At 39.4% G+C, this 13,870-nt stretch overlaps 1 protein-coding gene across 6 annotated transcripts in view; it reads right to left on the bottom strand.

Moving 5' to 3' along the window:
• NUMB (NUMB endocytic adaptor protein) overlaps window positions 1-13,870 on the bottom strand; it is an 89,538-nt gene that overhangs the window by 44,182 nt on the left and 31,486 nt on the right. The window contains exons 1-2 of one of the 6 annotated variants that reach the window (XM_035900959.1): window positions 658-675; window positions 445-538 (exon numbers count right to left, since the gene is read on the bottom strand). The exons of 3 other annotated variants lie outside the window; for them this stretch is intronic. The gene's annotated coding sequence lies outside the window, so the exon portion shown is untranslated. Of the gene's footprint in view, window positions 1-444; window positions 539-657; window positions 742-13,528; window positions 13,604-13,870 lie in introns of those variants that run through there. 2 more of the 6 variants (XM_035900960.1, XM_035900958.1) reach the window with 2 other exon arrangements.

Raw genomic sequence — 13,870 nt, 5'->3', positions numbered from 1 at the left:
ACCCACGTGTCAGATTTTGAATACAGAACTTTGAGCCTTTCTGTAAGTTTAGATCCCATAAAATCTAATTAAATCCAGCACTGTCACACTGAAGCAAATGAAGGCATGTAACCATATGAGCATTCTCACTAAAACGTTAACAGTCCTGCTTACGCAATACGGTATGACTAACCACATTATTCACCACATGGGTTTCCAACCCATTTACCCTTTCATTACCCAATTAAGATCTAATAATACAATACTACAAGTAAGCATTCTAAGACATCAAAATACACATAAAGGTGAAGCATGAGTTCATTTGATGAGGCAGTAAATACATTTTGCTGTTATTACTATCATTTAGAGTGTGAATTAAGGGGGTTTTCCTTGTTGCAGAGAAATAGTGTTGGATATGTAAGAAAAAGACTACTGAAACAAGCATATCAGCTGTAGAAAACTCACCTCCCAGCAGTGAAAATAATACTGAGATCATACTTTGAAAATACAGCAGAAATGGCAACCTTAAACTCTCTGTGTAAGACTAAAGAGGTCAGAGCTGTAAAGATAACATAAATTTATCTGACAGCATTCTTAGAAATTGTGATGCACCATCTTCATAAGATGAGAGGTACCAGCTATCCTCTCAAATCCATCAGATTTCTTGCTGTCTCGTACCTGAGCTAAGGTAGCTGATCATGTGAGAACTCCACAGCTCTTTCCAGAGCACTTGACGATTCTATTTGCACCACAGATGAGGGTGGAAGAAGGGGGAAAAGAAATGTTATGACAGCGACCTCTTACTGGCAAAAAAAACCAGAGGTAAACAACAATTGCAGACAGCTTATGAAATATCAGGAAATGAAATAATGAACTGTGCCTCCAATCCACTGTTAACAATTGTGTGGCTAAAACATTCAGCTACCAGAAGCCCTGTCCTAAAACTTAGAATTTTGTAAAATATGCCAGCCTCTTCAAACATAAATATCCTGAGACTGCAGCAATGAAATATGGCATTCTGTATTCTACAACAGTACGTAACCGAAGTACCAGGAGAGCAACCACACTCCGACTCTTAAACTGTCAGAAAAATACAAGTTTGATCATTGCAAGGCAGAAGTTATTCCTAAAGATACGCAATGCTCTTGCTAGCAGTCATAAGAGAAATCACTTGCCTCTCCCAAACCTGTGAAGTTCAGCAAATAAAAGCAAGCAAGCCTCATTTTCTCCATCTATAACTATTCTAAAGCAAATGTCCCAATTCATCAGACTCCACAGCGACTGCAAACTCTGACTACGGTCCTATACAATATGCTAAAATGTTTCAGTGCAGAGATATAAGGCAGTAATTCCCTTGTTTTATAGGCTCCCTCTAAAAATACCCTGCAATGACTGTCAGCCACTAGTGAAAAGCAGGTCTCCTAAACACTCTCTGATACCAAGCGAGCTGAATTATACTACCTGTAATAAGTGAAAATAAGCAAAAGTTTTCTAAAGAAACACTAGCTGTGCCTTGTGGAAAGCAATTCAAGCAATTCTGCTTTGCAGCTCATCTGCACGCATGTGAAGAATTTTAACTAACCAAGTCACGCCATTTCCAAGTGAATCATTTACATTTAGGGCAGCTAAATCTCAGAGAACTAAACAGTCTTCAAACATGAACATCTCTGGTTTAAAAGGTATCTTTAGAAATACATATTGAATTTAGAAGAGAAATCAGATATTAAAGAAAGTATGGAAAGGGCTGAAATAGTGGAAAAATATTTCCTTTAATCACCCAAATCCAAGGACTTTAAGTTAAATATGTCAAATCTCACGAAAAAAATAGATGTATTTTCAAGATTAAAAGAAAATAACTTTCACAAGTAAAATAAGCATATTTTTTTGGCAAATCAGTCACAAATCTAAGGTTTTTACACTGGAGTTACTTGAGTAGGACCTGTGCGTGTTTTATAACCAAATAATCAGTGTTTGAACAGACAAGGAATTGTATCCCATGTGGCAAGCACCTGCTGCTCAGAAGTAGAAAGCATCAAATATAAATCAATCGATCATACCTTTGCGCTATTGACCTGATCATTACATGCTTACTGTGAGTTAGAAACATATGAACACACACTGTATTTTTGGTTGTAGACGTTAAATGAAAGCAGAAACAGCAGACAAACACAGTGCAGAGTCACAGCACGCATTTCAGGAACCAACATGCTCTCTAAACCAGAATACTTAGAGGATCAATTTCAGCAAGACTAAAAAAAGGTATTCATGATGAAGCTTTACGCAGTGTTTCTTACACTATGGTCAAGCTCAACGCAAAAGCGAAAGCCACAGCGTTTTGGACAACTGACCCAGCACCGTTGCTCTGCACCAGCACTCAGCAGCCTTAAAAGTCCAGTCCACCAGTCCGCATGGCCCACATTCCGAAAACATTTGGAACGAACAGCTATAAATTTGTATCAGCTTTATGAAAAGTCTTCAGCGGGAATGAATAGTAGTGCTGCCAAGTCTGCCAGCAAGTAGGATTCAGGTATAGAGAAACTAGGTAAATCATACCAGGTAAATCCACAAGAATAACAGCATGCTCAGATGCAGAATGGGGAGTTACACAGGGTTCTCCGCTGGAAACAGTGATTTTTATTTCACTCATATATGCTCTCAAAAGCAAATAATTTAAGTGGCTGTTTACAGCTGATGCAAAATGTTCTGGAGTAGATTAAATTAAACTGATTTTTAGAGATACAAGAGGATCTCAAAAGAAGAAATAATTCTGTGATAAAAACAGCAGAGAAAAGCACATGGAAGAAGGGTAAGAGAATGACCCTGACTGTAAATAATGATGAATATTAATTCAGCTATTATTATGATTTAGGAAAGATCATAAGCCAGATGTTTAGTCCTCCAAAAAATGTAATTGTTGAATAAGCAAAGAGTAGTAAGAATTATTACGAAAGCAGCAGAGCAAAACCAGTAAGATACTGCAACATAAGACCAGACTGCGCTCAGCTTCAATACCACAGAGTTCTTGTAGTTAACATACCCTTTCTGAAATGAAATTAAAAAGCACAGAAGGGTAACAAGACTAATTAGGACTACATCACAGATTCTGTTCAAGGACAGATTAGATATGTCAAAGGTCTTTACCTCAGAAAAGAAATTTGCTGATGGGGAGAGCTACAAAGATTACAGCATCACAAGTGTCAGAAAATGAACAGGAACTGATGATTCTCCAATTCTTACATAGTACAAACTGGGGAGAAACAATGGAATTCTCTAGCGGCCCAGGTTTCAAAATACAAGAGTATTTCTCATATGATACGCCATCAACTTGCACAATTCCTTGCCCCAAGATATTTTGCACACCAAAAATATAAAAGGATTAAAAAAAAAAAAAAAAAAAACCGAAATTTTTTGATAAAATCAACATTTAACAATCTCTCTAAGAAACATGGAAAGAAAGAAATAGAACTTGAAAAAACTAACAAAGTGCAAAAAAAAAAAAAAAAAAAAAAAAAAAGGTGAATTATTTGATCAAAATTCCTAAAGGGCATTAGAAACTACAGTGGAGGTGCAGCCTCTCATTCAGGAAATCGCCCAGTCCAATCTGACCAGCTGAGAAGGCCTATTTCATGTCTGCCTTAACCTTGTATTCTTTCCCCAGGATGCAATGCTGACGGTATTGGAGAATTACTGTGCTACCGAGCCCTTGCTGTGAACCAGCATAACTCACAAGCTGGTCCCCCTTCACCACCAAGCTGGCTGGCCAAACCCCTGGGTCACAGCAGAGTTGTACACCAGGACCCGCAAGAGCTGGCTCACTACACGTAGTAAGGATCTCCCTTTCCCCAGCCTGCAGGAGCAGAAAATTTCTACAGCTCAAGACATCCTAAATGAAAACCAGCACATGAATTTGTATATTCCGGATAGCTCACAGAATTCGAATCACTGTGGCAACAAGACATGTGTGCACTAGGCAATCTTGATTAGAAAAATGAAAGTTAGCTTAAACCTCCGTGACGTATGCATGAGGGAAAATTAGCTCATACGTTCACAAGATGACCGACGGCTCCTCATTACGCCATGACTGCAGCGGGCCCAAGCACTTCAGCCAGTCACTGCTTGGCAGCTGTTAGGCAGCAGTTCAAGACACTGTACGTGCTCCCATCCTCCGACAGTCAGGCAAATGTCATCAAGGTCCTTCTACTTGTGCATCTTCTTCAGCTTGCTCATGCTAAATCTGCCACACTTTTGACTGCAGCCAACACAAAGAGGAGGGCGAGTGTCACAAAAAACATTTTTAATATTGATTTTTAACTCACAAAATGAAATTGTGAAGGCTTCGCGTCAACCTTTTGTGAAAATCGCAGGTTTTGGTAATAAAAGTGAGCCTAGAGAAAAGATGCAGTAACTTTTTGTGGCTGTCAAAATATCAGAAAATCGTTTGCCCATCCCCTCAGTAAGCCTAGCAACACAAAAAAGTTCACTTTCACATAAAAGATGGGCAGCATCTTCTTAGAGAACTCACTCTGGCGTCCAGCATCTCAACTGTGGCTGACTTGTAAGAAAACGAATTTTTCTTCACAGAAATAATTTTTATTTATTATATTAGGAATTAATGTTAACATTTGTACAGCTGTCCAGTGCAAGTTTTGAGTCACTCCATAACTCTTTTCTCATAATAGCTCTTTGCAAAACATTACCAGGAACTAACAGGATTATTTCCCAAATCCGTTTGCTTTAAATAAACGTAAATCAAATCAGAAGCTAGCTTAATGAAGTCAGATACAAACTATAAATTCTTTTACACATGTGGGATGCAAATGTTTTCTGAATTCCCTCACCAGTTAAATACCTTTAAAAATATTCTGCATCCTCTCTAGAGTCCAATACAAGCCACAAGTTTCATCACTCACAGAAGAACTCACAAGATGTCCAAGGAATCTGTCACCATAGTCCCTACAAGAGGTGCCTAAACAGGGTACTCTAACACAATTCCAGCTTTCTGGTACAATTTTTTATATACACAACTAGTACTCCTTATGATTAACACAGCACGTAAAACCTCATTTCATGCCTAACATTTCCCGTGTCTGCTTACTGCAAAGCCTTAAGAAGAGCCAAGCACAACTTCAGCGGCACGCTTACTCAGAGATTTTGAAAATCAGATATAGTAACATAACTAAAGAGGTATCTTTTGAAAGTATTTAACTTCATAAAATCCTGCTCTACATAATTTGTGGCAAAAAGCTGCCCAACCTCACGTGTCACAGAATCAGTTACCAGAACTTAACGTTCATATGACAGTAGTAAGCACATGTTGACTTGATGACTTAACTTATGGGTTAAGGAGGAAAAAACCTCAGGTTCTGCAATAATACTTTTCTTTAAAATCCCTCTCTCAAAATCCCTCTCTCTTGAAGCTATAACCTTGACTCCACGGACATAAAAATAAAATATGAACCTATGGGCTGAAAAAAATCAGAGATATGATAAAGTCAAGTCCAATATAGGCTAAAAGAGGTTTCATCTGAGAACTCAGGTCCTCTCCTCCCTTACCTCAAAAGCCAATGGATTTTTAGGTTATTTCAAGCGCTTCTTTTAAAGAACAACCCCACAATCTGAAACTGTTACGCCATTATACCAACATGCCACAACTCCAGTCAAGGCTGGATTTTCCTTTAGTTCATGGCAACAGACTTGAAGCTTCTCAGACCTATGCCAAAACCTTTTTTATCTTACCAATTTCAATGTTTGTATACTATCAGCTGGGGCTAGTGGGGGCAGGGTGTAGGGGTGGATAACAGGGGAGGGGGCAAGGAATCTCAATGGAACTAGGGAGGATTTGGGGTGGGGGATTTTTCTGGTCAAAAAAAATTAAGGGATAAAAAGACAAATCAATCAGACTGCATTTAAGGTTTGGGGGTTTTTTTGGAAGAACTCCAAGTCAAGTTTTTCAGATCAGCTCTTACAGACAGACATATTTCCCTCTCTACTCTCTCTTCCTATCACTTGGCATTTGAAGCCTTTTGCTTATAAGGATAGTAATGTTTGTCTTTATGGAGGCAGCAGACAGGAATTTAACTGCTATTGCTATGAAACCTCAGAGGCACTATTTTTCTAAATACTGATAGTAATCTCTCAGACATTTCCTTTCACAGAAGTTACCAGGTTTCATTATGATCACTAAAATTAGTAACACATTATTACTGATCAGCAACAATATACTATGAATTCACAACTACATGCTGAGTGCAAATTATCACATGCAACTTGAGACGTCTATAAATCCAGGGGTCCACATCCAAACTGGTTATCTATATTCCCATTAGACTCAATGGAGAGAAAAAACAATTCAATTATACAAACTTACTTTAAGTGTACCTAACAATGAAAATATATTTATCTAAACAAATAACTTAGTAGACATCCAAACAGATGGTTTCCACCCTTTTCACCTAATATCAAATTAATAATTACAAAATTCCTCCATGATAATGAAATTTTTTTTAAAAGAAAACATTAGTCAAGAAATGGAAGCAACATGTTCAATTCCCTAACAATCTAGTCAAAATACTTGGTCTTTCCAGGACCACAGTGAGATTTTAATTCCAGCCTGCAGACAACGTGTAAATCAGTTAGTCCAACATAACATCCTCTAGTACAGAGGGAAAGGGAAAAAAGCCAAAAACACAACAACCAACAAAAAAAAAACAAAACCAAAAAAACCCAACCAAACAAAAACACTAACCACCACACACCCCAAACCTCATTTCATTACCTGAGATAGACTGTTCCAAACTAGTAAAACTGCTTTACCTACTAACTGCACTGCAAGCACTCACATCAGCATTTCAGCTTGTAGTCAAAATTAAATCTATGGTAATTTAGCATACAAGCCAAGTCTTTGGCTTAGAATATAATGGATTTAGCCTTACTGTACCACCTTTCTGGTCATAAAATATTGGGATCTTAATTCAACTTTTTTCTATTAGCTTTCTCTTCCCCATATTAATTCCAGTGGTTAGCATACGGCTTTTATTATCTCTTTCAAGATCAGCATGGACTTTATGCTACAATACAAGTACTACAAACAAACATGAATGAAAAGCCAGAGCAAGCCTTTGCATGTATGTTTTCCTTACAAGTTGTACTCACATCTCAAAATGGATTTTAAGAAAAGGCCACAATGTGCATCCTAATACCAACAGTTTAAAATAACCTTCACATAATAATAAACAACATCCACTGAAATTGTCTGTAGAATCTAGAAATTAAGATCAAAAGTGTTGTCATACTCTCAGTCCAGCAAGACACAGAACACTTATTAGTGAGACAAAGTTTAACCAACAGCAATTTAACAGTTGCTCAATCATACATTCAAAAGACAAAGTTAAGATATGCATCTCAAAATGCTAGTGCTGCCTTTCAGGGTCCCACTTTATCTATATGAGGAGCTAAGACTATCACCTTCTTCCAAGAATACTGAAATCCCATAAATATTCACATTCACAAAAGTGCTATTTCGCCATTACTCACTAGCAGCTCTCCCACCTAAGAGATTTTAAACTATTGTGTTTATTTTACCCTGATCTGCAAATAAATGGTCAATTTAAGAAAAACATCAGAAGAGCATGAGAAAGTGCCTTCTATTTCAGCAAAAGCTTCAAATGAAAGGATGACTACAAGCAGTATCTGCTGAATTAAGTCAGAAATATCTCAAGCCATCAGTTAAGCAGATTTGGTCAGCTAGAGCCAGGTAAGACCTACAGAAATATTGAATACTGTACTGCAATTAAGTACCTATTAATTTTATTTAAAATAAGCTACCAGCTGAGACATGGACAAAAAGACAAAGATGTTCATTATTCGAACAAATTGAGCTCTTGGCTTCCTTGTAACTGTTGCTCAAATCCAGGAAGGAAGTCCAATGTTAACACCATGCTGAACTACCAAGGTAAGTACAGAGAATAAAGATCCCTAAAGCTGTCCTCACATCCATAACGTTACTGCTATGGAAATTACCTCCCTCACTCCTGCAAAATAGGATCCCATTTATCCTGCACGCAATCACACTTCTGTCTGTTTCAGATGGTTAAACGTATCCCACCACCATGTAGCAGGTCGTGCCCTCCCAGAGGGAGATCAGGCTGCCCGTGAGTTAGCACCAGTACCGGAGTATGGGCAGGGCTGCCAAGAACAGGGGCAAATCAGCAGCCCCACTGACGCCAACAGTCCTCACGAGCACACCAGTCTTGACTGAATGACCTCAGCCAGGCCAGAACTGTGAAGCCCGCAGATGTCTGTCACCTTTCTACATAGCTGTTGTTCACTACGGTAAAGCAGCTACAACGACCTACTGCAACACACAGACTTTGGTGGCAGAGAGTGCCAAAAAGTGCATCGCCCAGAAGTAACACATGCTGGAAAACCACGCGGCTGCAGGGGTCTCTTGAGTCACACACTAGCTGTCACCTTCCCAACTTTAAACTGCTTGGAAAAGGAACAAGAAAAGTCAAACAAGAAACAACCAGGAAAATTGTCTTCATTCTCACTGGGCCTCATGTTCATCAGAGCAACCGATGAAGCTTCAAGCTCAGCACAGACAGAAATCACCCAGTGACCCTGAAATCCTGCACCCACCAGCAGCTTTTCCACGTCTGCAGCACAGCACACTGCTACCAGTCACTCCTCAAACCACACACAGCACAGGCCAAGCGGCAGATCAGAGTAACCGCATCATCACTCGCAGGAGTTTCCTCTGAATAACACATTTGGATTCTACCACTGCCATATTGTGCGTTGCCTGCTGATGGATCACCACAGTGGCAAGCAACAAATTTCACTCCTGGTATGAATGAGTTTGACATACAAGTGGCATGAGCTGTACAGCCTGGGCAGGTAGGAAATTGTGCTGCTGCCCAGGCTGGCAGATGAAATGCTGCGCCTTGTTCTCCGTACCAAGACAGCAACACGTCACCTTACTTCCACAAAAAGACAGCTGCTTCCCGGGGTGGCAACTGAGCTTGGAAGCAGAAGACAAGATGAAGAGGAAAGCAGTCTAAAAACGCCTGCAATGTAACAGCTGGCACCTAGCAGCAGGGCAAGCATGATAGGGACTTGGTGCAAAGGATACTGGATATTGTGCTGCCAGATTCACACAACCGTAAAAGTCACAACTGTGTTATCTTTACACCAGTGACTAGCCACAGGGTGCAATGATTCGAGCAGCACCTTGACTAAACTCAATTATTCTGGCTGGTGACTGTAGCGTAACTACTCCATTCATAGATCACCATTCTTAACAGTGCCCTCTGTCTTCCCTTTCTAACTCCAGAAACCATTAAAAAAAAAAAAAGTCTATTCCCTACAGAATGTGCAGTTGTCCCTTATACCATAGGCAGTGTATAGGACATTGATAATATGGATACCACCATTCAGAATGTCAAAATTATGCAGGAGACAACACCACCTTCCTTCATAGGGAATCAATTATATGTTCCTCAGTTATCCTACAATTCCTCTATGTACATTAAACTTCACCTTATTTGCTACATTCACAGGAATGGAACTTACAAGCAGGGCATGCAAATAGGGAGTCTGTGACATAGGTACTGAACTGAGACAGAAAGCCAGTTTATTCTACTCCAGGAAAATCAGATCTCCTAAGAAGTTGGCATAATCCCTTCTTGCTGTCAAGTTTCACAAGACTGGATCTGGATCACAGCCCCTGGGGGACCAAGCATCATCTTATGTCCCTTCAAGATTACCAAAGCCACATGTTCACTTGGCCAGAAAACATTAGTGTACATGGCAGAACTTAGGAAGTCCATGCAAACTGCACCGATGTTCCAGCAGCTTTAGCAACCTTCACCCTGGTTAACTGATGGCAACTAGTTTCTTGCAAACACAGATCAACAAAGCACTAATAAACCACAGGTTGTCTACATCAGAACGGGTAGGGTATCCCTACATGCATTTTCTAGCACTTGCTGGGTGCAAATACCTCACATTGCTTCTTAAAAAGACAGATTTCATTTCAAAGGCTGACTGTCCATCAGGTGCCAGTTATCTCTATCACAGTGCCATCCTTCTACTCTGCTTATGGTTTGTTCTGCACCCTCCCAGCTCAAACTTCACCTCCTGAGATCATCAACACAGCAGCATCTTACCTGCAGCTTTCTGGAGCTGCACCCATCGCACCAAACAAATAGCTACCATTATTAAAGGCAGTGGACCACCTTCAGTGGTCATCTTCTGGAAAAAGAAAGGAGTTTCAGACAAAGACTAAAGAGCTCATAACTCCTCATCTCTCTAAGAAGTTTCTTTTGACATTTGTAGCAGCCTAGCTTACTACTGTAGATAGAGATGCTGAAAGCACTTCTGCAAAGCCTTCCCTTCTGAATACAAGCATTTTATCACATTTTTCCCAGCATTGAGACTTGAGAAGTTGGATTCCTACTCAGAAAGAGCAGCATCACAGAACTTGTGTACATTAGGAGAAGAAAAAAACAATTACAAGCTATTACACATGTTTCTCTGGCCAATTTAGTCTCACAACAGTAAAATCATGCAAGTGTCTACAGGCATTTGAATTACTTGCCTCAAAAAGTACTGTTGGAAGCCACAAACCACCTTTCCTCAAATTTCATACCAAGCATATTTAAGAGTTATGCCAAGCTGATTTTTTTCCAGTGGTTAGGCAAAGTTGATAAACTCACAGATATTACCTAAAAAGATCAATCATTTATGCAACAACATGTTCTTCAGTTATTTACACTCCATATATTTGGTAAATAAGGCTTCTTCAATGAAATTTATCAAGCTGCAAAAGTAGTAACATAAGAATTTGCAAGGGCAGCCTAGTTTAGTCACTCAATCTTCCCTGTTAAGGAGAGCTGAAGTATTTGAACAAGTTCAGAGTTCTTAATAAGTTTTATATTCTCATCATTCCCTCACTGTCTATGAAAAAATACTCTACGAAGAAAGAGGCCACATTTGCAAAAGTCAGGTTCTCCTTTTCCACCTCTCTCTATCATGAAATACGACCACTGGAAGTTGACCTCCAGCACTGTTTACACAGGGATTATACATAAACATTTCTATAAAGTACACAGTGTCTGACTCTACAAACCGACAGAAATTTCTTAGCCTTTCCAAGTCTTGAGTCCTGAGTCTGAGTGATACCAACACTATCAAGTGACAACCATTTCCAACACACTCATGTTCATGTTGCCTGTTGGGAGTTCCTTGTCACATGAAAGGGCCGCAGTCCATGCATCATGCCTGACAGCTACCGTGGGCTTTCTTTTTCCATGCTCAGTCCTCATTTTCTTTCCCGTACTTAGTCCTTCTGTGTTCAACCTTAACTCACATCTGAATCCTGTCCTGGTCAGTCAACTTGCATTTCAGAAGCTTCTCGAGATTACACATTACAGTCATGCTGGCTGGAAGTAGACTTACTAGTGTTGCAAGATGAAACCTTCTTAACCCTGAATTTATAGCAGAAGGAATAGAATTAAGTTCAGCGTACCCAAGGATTCAAAACCCCAAAGCTGAAAAGCGACCACAACTGCAGATATTTCTATTCCCATGACTCTGAATATTTTAAAAATTTATTGAGTTTGTGAACCACACCAGGCCTTTCTTATTACTCATGTAACTTCTCTCTCCCCCAAATCTTACAAAAAAAGAACTAAAGATGAAGGTGACAAAATAACTTCACAATCTGCAATGAAATGCTTACATGAAGGTGACAGAATAACTTCACAGTCTGCAACAAAATGCTTTTCATAGCCTCTACCTAACGTGAACCTCTCAACTGTGACGGGCTGCTGTAACAAAGCCAAGATAACCGAGGCTATCTTGGATCGTCCTACAACCACACCCAGGAATGCAACACATGCCAAAACTCAACAGTTGGTCACTGACAGAGGCACAGGAGGAATCACAACGTGCACTGAATCAGCTTCCCACCACTGGAATAATAGATTTAGGCGGGTTTGCTATAAATACTTAGTTCTGTAGATATAGGAGGAGATTGGAGCTATATGTAGGAGACCCAGATGCTAATTACACACTGAGTAAAGTTTCAGCAACATAAAACCAAGTAAGAAGAGGAGATTCGGGAAGCAGCCCTACTTTAAGGCACATGGCCTGCACACTCTGAATTCTCATGAAAACAGAGCGACTGAGAGATAAGGCTGTGGAAGAAATCAGGGGTTTGGCCTACAGGCAAATTCCCCCTTATGTTACATACTGATGCATACAATCCTGTTACTGAAATTATCTTTTCTAGATAAATAAAATTTGTGTGAAAAAATACATTAACTGGTAGTTGACTGCCTTGTAACACAAGACATAAGGATGAAGACAAAACGCAAGTGTATTTGACATACTGCTAGGCTAGGCTAAGGAGCATCAGCCACCTCCCTGGAGGTTTGAGTTTTATACTGCAAACCCAACTCTGCAGCAAGAGGCGTTTCCACATCTTCTGCCTCAGAGAGGGCCTGTAAGACTTGCAGTGGCTCCACCTCATTCTTATCCTGCTTCTGCGGTGAAAAATCATAATACAGGTTACTAACTTGACAGTGCACTCAGACTGAATACATTTTTTCATAAAACAAAATTCTGTAATTCCTGATTAAGTGGCACTTTCCAGAATAATTGAGACTAACCTTTAAAAGTTTCAGTATTTCAGACAGCATGAATTAAAACTTGGACGTCAGTGCTGAGCAGATACACCAATTCCATCCTTCCTTATTATCTAATAAGGCAAAAGACCCAAAAAGATTTGAATGACCAGGTAAAATAACATCACAGAACATACCTAAAATCTGCCCACACTTAAGATCATATTCATAGATGAAAATGCATATGATCTGCTCCAGTTTTTGCAGTTTAATTGTTTTTACTCCATTTTTTTTGTTTGTTTAATTGTTTGAGGGGGCGGATGTTGCTCTACTGAAAATATTTTTACTTTTCGAAACCTTCTCTGTAGTTAAGTGACTTTGCTACTAAGGATTTTTGAAAATTTTGTTACTGTTAAGGCCCCCTTTTGGAAGCCACCCTGGACTTATGAAACAATTAAAGTCTGAATAGATTTAAAAAAAAAAAAAACAAAAAAACCAAAAAAAAACCAAACTTACATTTCACACAAGTCAGAACATCTAAAGCTAACTTGTCAGGTTTTTTCCTAAAGGGGTAGGGGTTGGGGATTGTGCAGGACAGGATATTTGACATACTGATCGCCCTGATGCTGGGAAGAAGGTTAGAAAGCATTCCTAAAATATTGGATAGTCTTGAGGTTCGTGGTAGGAGGCTATATTTTCTGCTGGCTAATAATATTATATTACAGATAAAAATGGTTATGTTGATAAAATTAAAATAGCTACAACATGTGAAACTCCCAGCAGAGCTCCCCCTCTCTCTGAAGCGAGACTCTGGAAGGGACCAAGGGAATTGCAGTACACCAGCAAGAAAGGTGACTGAACACCTCTGTCAAACCTCAGCATCCCAGGTTGATGCACATTATTTAAAGTTAATCCATGCTCACCCCAGTGCAAAATCAGGACCGCATCCTCTGGCTCTAATTCTCCTTCGTACAATTATTTTGGCAATACAGAAGAAAAGAAGCAATGAGCTTTTTGAAGATATAGGTACCTACAGATTATGGGAGCAGGCAATGTATCTCCGTGTTACTGACTATGCATTATGTCCTAGGTCTGAGGCGGAAAAAATTAAGTAAATGAGGACTAAAACTTGAGTAAAAGGAAATTACTTCATCATTAGCACAGCTATTGCTAAGTGGCACCTTATTTAGCTTTTAAGGTGGCTAACATTGACAGGCATCAGAGAAGAAATAGATTTTGAGTAAAAATCTGAATATTAATAGCAT

The sequence above is a fragment of the Egretta garzetta genome, unplaced genomic scaffold (assembly GCF_000687185.1).
Source record: "Egretta garzetta isolate BGI_Z169 unplaced genomic scaffold, ASM68718v1 scaffold828, whole genome shotgun sequence".
NCBI classification, from domain to species: Eukaryota; Metazoa; Chordata; class Aves; order Pelecaniformes; family Ardeidae; genus Egretta; species Egretta garzetta.
Note: the sequence above shows the minus strand (reverse complement) of the source record. Positions and strands in the feature narration are given on the sequence as shown.